Raw genomic sequence first — 7,339 nt, forward strand, 5'->3', positions numbered from 1 at the left:
TTAGTCCGCGACTTTTGAATCTGGCCTCACTCACATCCTCAGAGCAGGGGCAGATTCCAGCCAGGTTCTTTCCACAGTGCGCCAGAAACGGACTCCTGCTCAGTTTCTGATAAAGTCCTTNTTCGCCCTGAAACCGCGGGAGCTGGGCCTCTATTGTCTGGATTTCGTTTGATATTCTTGTCTTCTGAACTCCTGCCAGGATGGCACAGGAAAGTCTGTTTATAATATTCTAGAGTTTCTATCGTGTAAAGCTGCAAAACTCTACGATGGTCTTCTGGCAAACCTTGGTCAAGGGCTGACCAAGGACCAGGTGATGGGGTTGTCATGGCAGCAGCCCACTTCTTCATACCGATATTCTCATTGCTTTGCTCAGATCCTTTCCAAAGTATCTGAGTAGCAGAAGGGAGGAAGCNTTTCTTTTGGCTCACAGTTCAAGAGGGGTCCAGTCCGTCAAGGAGGGAAGCTGGAGTTGGATGCTGTCGTTCTGTTTGATTTCCCCCTTTTTCTCCTGATACCCAAGACTGTGGCATGCTACCACCCACATTTGAATTGGTCCTCCGACCTCAGCTAACCCCATCTAGCAACCCACTCAGGAGCGTCCTTAAAGGTTTGTTTCATCCTGTCATGCTGATGTCATTAACTCTCCGCAATAGCTGGGTTTTCCACAGCAGCTGTATCGCTTACATCCTCACTGGCTGTTCACGAGAGCTCCATCTTTTCCTGTGCTTGACAACACGTTTATTTCTGCCACTCAAAATGTATAGCTGTCGGGGCTGGGGGAGATGCTTCTCAGTGGTTAAAGTGCTTGCCATCCAAGGGTGAGGACATGAGTTAGATCCCCAGCACCCTTGTCAGTACCAGGTGTGCACTGTGGCTTGCCTGTAAGTCCAGCCTTAGAAAGCAGAGACACAGGATCTCCTAAGCAAGCCAGCTAGCAAGCCTTGTTATCTTGGTGAAATCTGGGTTTGATTGAGACACCCTGACTCAACAAACAAGGTGAGAGAACGATCGAGTGTGATCCTAGATGTTATCATTAGGCCTCCTTATGCACACACCCTTTGCACCTGCAGAGAGGCCTGCGCACGTGCTGCCACGCCACACAAGCAAACATCCACAGACACACACACACACACACACACACACACACACACAAATGGAAAAAGAAGAGAACTGTAGTTCCCAGTTGGCATAGGTAGTATGTCAATTTGGTTTTGATTTGCTTTTCTAAGAGACTAATAATGTGCATATTTCTAAGTACTTAGTGGCCGTTTGTATATGTTTCTGAAAAAGTTTATTGAGTTTTTGTTGTTTTGTTTTGGTTAATAATATTTTCTGTTATTATTTAAAANGATACTAACATTTTATTTAATATCAATAAATAGTGTTAATATTTTGTTAGATAATTTAAAAATTGGATTATTTTTCTTTTTTATAACTGACAAAAAGGTTTTTTTCTTGTTGTACTCTAGGTACTAACTCCTTATTGGGTATGAAGAAGGGAAGGGAAGTACTGGGGCTGGTGAGGTGCTGAGCACAAATCTAATAAGCACATTTCAGCTCCTGGAGCCCATGTAAAACCCCTGATGTGAGGCTCACGTCTGTGATCCCAGCATTCCCTGCTAATGGCAGGACAGACAGACATCACCTGGAAGCTCACAGCCAACTGCCTGGAGTGCACAGAGCAGCAGAAACAACAAAAGGGATTCAGAGTGCTCACAGCCACAGCTCCTGCAGAGCACCCTGTTTCAGGTCCCAGCACCCACATCAGGTGGCTCCCAACCACCTGAAACTCCAGTGCCAAGGGATCTGATTCCCTCTTACCGTCTCTGTGGGCACTGCATGCACGTGGGGCACATACAGACAAGACACACATAAGTAAGAACACATTTAAAGCCTGGCTGAGATGCTACACACTTTTCATCTCAGCACTCAGGAGGCAGGAGCAGGCTGATCTCTGAGTTCAAGGTCAGCCTGGTCTACAAAGTGAGCTCCAGGACATCCAGGGCTACACAGAGAAACCCTGTCTTGAAAAAACAAAAACAAACCAACACACACACATACACACACACACACAAAATGCAAAACTTGTCCTCTGACATGTGATGGCATGCAAATGCGCATGTGTATGTGTATGAGTGTGTATGCGCCCCAACACCTTCCCCACACTAATAATAATGGTAATAATAATGATAAAATCCCTAAGTGAGTACTTCCTACCACTCCAAGCTCTCTGGCCGCTTCCCTTCCTCCCTCAGGTGCTATCTTTTGAAATGAGAAGATTTTAAATCTTGAGTTGTAGTGATCTATTTTTTTCCTTTGTTTTTTATTCTTTTGGTGGTGTACTTAGAAAACTGTCACCTAATCTAAGGTCACAGAGGTTGCCACCTCTTTCCTTCTAATGGCTTTGTAGTTTTAATTCTTTTTCTTTTCTTTACTTTTCTTTTCTTTTTCTTTTTTTTTTTTTTTGAGACAGGGTTTCTCTGTATAGCCCTGGCTGTCCTGGAGCTCACTTGGTAGACCAAGTAGGCTGGCCTCGAACTCAGAAATCCGCCTGCCTCTGCCTCCCGAGTGCTGGGATTAAAGGCGTGCGCCACCACGCCCAGCCTGTAGTTGTAATTCTTGTATTTCACTGCTGAGCAGTTGTCTCAGTGCCTGAAGTCAGAAGAAAACTATTCTTCTTACACTGGAGGATCTTGGTAACCATCAATTGGCCTATGGCTTGATTTCTGGACTCTCAGTTTTATTCCATTAATCTATGTCCATCTTTATGTTGGTCTCACAGTTTTGATTACAGTTTTATAGTAAGTTTTGACATCAAGAAGTATAAACTCGGGGTGGTACTGTATGCCTATGTAATCCCATGTGGAGGTCAGAGGTCAGTTTACAGAAGTTGATGCTCTCCTGCCACCGTTGGAGGTCCCAGGGATTCAGTTCAGGTAGCCAGGATTGGTGGCAAATGTCTTTAATTGCTGAACCATCTTTCTGGCCTCTCTAAAGTATTTTGGCTATTCCTTGCCTCTTGAATCGCCTTATGACTTTTAGGATCAGTTTCATTTCTGCAAAAAGAGGCAATTGAAATTTTTATAGGCATTGCCTTGGACTCACTGGTGGGAGTTGGCAGAATTATCACAATAACACAATCAGGTTTTCCAACCCATGAACACCAAATCTTCTGATATATTTAGTACTAAATGCCTTTAAACAATGTTTTGTGACTTTTCATTGGAGAAGTCTTAAAATTTATTTGTTGACTTTCTTGGTAAGGTTTTAATCTTTCTGATGCTATGGTAAGTAGAATTTTTCCCCCTAGTTTTTTCTTGTTTTGTTTTGTTTCTGAGACAGGGTTTCTCTGAAAGAGAGCTCTGCCTGTCCGTGAACTTGCTTTGTCAACAAGGCTAACTTTGAACTCACAGGGAACTGCATGCCTCTGCCTCCCCAGTGTTGNGATTAAAGATCTGCACTCTTGGTTCCTTTGTTTTTTAAATTAATTAATTAGTTGATTAATTAATTNAAAAAACAGTGTCTCATGTATTCCAGGATGGCCTCAAATTGATTTTGTGGCTAAGAATGACCGTGGACACCTGATTCTGTCTCTACTCCTAAGCACTAAGTCTATGCATGTGACANTTCATCCAGCTGATGTCAGGCTACCCGCTGCTTATGTTACTTATTTTTCTATTTAGACAGGGTCTCCTGTAGTTCCCACTAGCCTCAGCCTGACTCCACGTGTCTTCCTCCCAAGTGCTGGAGGTGGCAGGTGGGCGGCACAGTGCCTGGCTGTGTTGACTTTTGAAGAAGGCAGCTGTTTTCTCTGCGGGCAGGAAGATAGCAGCAGGACGTGTAGGTGTGTTGCTATGACACCGTGTGCTGCTGCTGTCACGTAACTGCTCTGAAGTCATAGATGGCAAGTTAGATTCTGTGACACAAAGGGAAACNTGTCTGACTAATNATTCCCACACTGCCTTCGCTTCTGAGGGCTCCCTGGCCTGGGAGAGTTTGAGCAGAAGTGTAAGTTTGGGTTTACAGAGCTCTTGTTCCCTCTCGATGTCCTGACCCTTCACTCCTGTAGGATTTGGGCTCGTCCTTTCTGAAGGGACAGGAACTCCTTTAGTGAGCATGGGCTGTGGTCATATTTCTTTTCTCTTTTTCTTTTCTAACGTTTTTGAGGTAACCTAGGCTGACCTCTGAGGATAGCCCAAGTGCTGACACTTCAGGTATGTGACACCATGCCCNGCTACTGTCACATTTTGTCACATGCCTTTTGCCTGTACTTACTGACTGGAGAGCTGTTTATTCATGCTTTGCCCATGTCAAAACTGGATAACTGATTCTTCTCTTTCACCTACAAGTTAGACCAGGATGGGCATTTTCATCCTTTTTATTTTTTAAGACAAGGGCTCTCTGTGTAGTCCAATGACTTAGTACTTACTGCCCAGACCCTCGTCTTCCTGCCTCCTCCTCCCAAGCCCTGAGACTACAGATTCACACNACCACGCCCAGCTGTTTGTATAGTTCAGGATTAGAGAGTAGAGAAAAATGGTCTGGGAGTAATTTCTGACATTGTAGACAAAGAATAGATTATTGTTCATCAATTAAACATTCTACTGTTCTTTATGCCTTTTAAGTTCAAATTACGCATTTTGTTATTTTATTATGAAGCTCTACATATGTNCGTGCTGGCGATTCAAACTCAGCCCTCAGATGGCTGTGTAACACCTTGCATAGATAAACACCGAGCCATTTCTGCAGACCCATCTTTCTTTTCTTTNGTTCTTGTTTGAGACAGGGTCTCACTATGTAGCCCTGGTTGGTTCCATAACTTCCCACTATGCTTCACTCCCATTTGTCCTTTTAAAATTAAAATTTTATTAACTCAGCTTGAACAGTGTAAGCTCCACTATAAATATAGTCCATTGGAGTCTCTTAAATATTTTAAATCTCTCATCTAAATTTAACATCCAATATATTTGATTTTCTCTTAAAGCGTTTCGATGCATGACAGGGCAGTGTCTCTNTAGACATCGTTTCAACTTACTGGGCAGCCTAGGCTGTCTATGAACACCTGATCTTCCTGCTTCAGCCTCCTGAATGCTGGTATTATAAGAGTATATTACCATTAGTCGGACATCTAACTCCAGTGAGAATAAACTCCCTAACTACTTCAACACTTCTTGTAAGTCTAACAAAGGTTTACATGTCGTCATCATGATTCTTTGAAGTATTATCATTGTTTGCAGTCAGCGTGTACACATCCTCACCTAGAATCACAGTCCTAGTTTGGGTTAATATTACTGTGATGGAACAGCATGACCAAAAGTAACTTAGGGAGGAGAGGGTTTATTTGACTTCTATATAATAGTCCATCGCTGAAGGAAGGCAGGACAGGAACTCAAGCAGAGCAGCATCCTGGAGGCAGGAGCTGATACAGAGGCTATGGAGGGGTGCTGCTTACTGGCTTGCTCAGCCTGCTTTCTTACAGAACCCAGGGGTACCAGCCCAGGGATGGCAACACCCACAGTGGGCTGGGTCCTCCCCATCAATTAGTAATTGGAGGGGGCTGGTCGGGGGCACAACACTTGGGACATCAGTCAATCAATCAATCAATCAATCAATCAATGCCTTACAGCTGGATTTTTGAAAANAATTATTTTATGTATGTGAGTACACTGTCACTGTCTTCAGACACATCAGAGGAGGGCATCGGATCCCATTACAGATGGTTGTGAGCCACCATGTGGTTGCTGGGAATTGAGCTCATGACCTCTGGAAGAGCAGTCAGTGTTCTTAACAGGTGAGCTGTGTCTCTCCAGCCCTTACAGCTGGATCTTATGGAGTCAGTTTCCAAATCGAGGCTCCCTCCATTGTATCTCCATTTTCATCTCTAATTTTAGTAATTAACATCTTTATTCTCTATTTTTAAAAAAGTTAATTTGGCCAAATGTTTGTTAAACTGATTGAAATTTCTCAGAGAGTCATAGAGACTTTGTTGTTTCTGGTTTGTTTGCTTCTGTTTTGTTTATTTNTGCCCGGACTTTGAAGATTTCCTCCTGCCTTCTCTTTGCAGGCGTGGTCCATTTTAGTTTTCTTGAACTTTCAAATGTGCNATTGAGTTATTAAAATGACATCACACCCATGTATTGATGAAGCACTTCGCACCACAAACATGCCTCTTAGAAGTGCCTTCAGGGTGGGGCATACACTTGAGGTCATTGTGTTTGAACTTCGCTCAGCTCAGCGAGGTGTCACCTTTCTCCCTGACTTTTGCCCCCATGCAGTCTCCTTTTAACCAGTTATGAGCTGTTTAGATTCCATGTGTTTGCATGCTTTCTGCCATGTCTGTTTACTGGTATCCAGCTTTCATCCGAGGGAGACAGGCAGGACTTAGGGTATTGTTTTAAAAGATTTATTTATTGTATTTATATGAGTACGCTATAGCTGTCTTCAGACACACCAGAACAGGGCATTGGATCCCAATTATAGATGGTTGTGAGCCTCCATGTGGTTGCTGGGAATTGAACTCAGGACCTCTGGAAGAACAGTCAGTGCTCTTAACCCCTGAGCCATCTCTCCAGCCCTTAAGGTATTATTTTAATGTTCTTATACCTGTTGAGACTTGATTTGTGTCCTAAGATGTGGTTAATTTTGAAGAAACTTCTATTGNATGCTGAGAAAATAGTAAATGTTTTAGTGTTTATGTGGTATGTTCTATAGATGTCTGTTAAGTCCATTTGAGTTATTTAACCTCAGTATTTCTCTGTTTAGTTTTTGCCTTGAGATAACAGGTCTGTCTAATGGTAGAAGCTGGTAATGTCATTCACTCTTACTATGCTAGGGTGATATGTTATCTTGGCTATAGCATTGTTTCTTGTATCTAATTGGATGACATTTTTGATGCATAATGTTTAAATTTTTAATATACTCTGGGTGCATTTTTTTTAATGACTAGGTAGGGTCCTTTCCTATCTTTTCTAATTAGTTGTGGTTCAATGTCTAATTAGTCAGATATTAAAATAGCTTGCTTCTTGGTTCCATTTGTGTGGAATATTTTTCCTACCTTTTATCCTATGTGAGGCATATTTCTTGGATGCAGCAGAAAGATGGATCCTGTGTTCCAATCCGTGCATTAGTGTTTATTTGTTTTAACTCTGGAATTTTAGATGCTGTGGAGGGGTGTTGCTTACTGTCTTGCTCAGCATGGCTTGCTCAGTCTGCTTCCTTATAGGACCCAGGACCACCAGCCCAGGGATCCTGTTTTCCAATGGATTGTGTCAAGGTGACATAAAACTAGCCAGCACAATCGCCAATTGAAAGGATTATATCTTTAAAATTACACATTTTA

This window comes from Mus caroli, chromosome 6 (genome assembly GCF_900094665.2).
Source record: "Mus caroli chromosome 6, CAROLI_EIJ_v1.1, whole genome shotgun sequence".
NCBI lineage: Eukaryota > Metazoa > Chordata > Mammalia > Rodentia > Muridae > Mus > Mus caroli.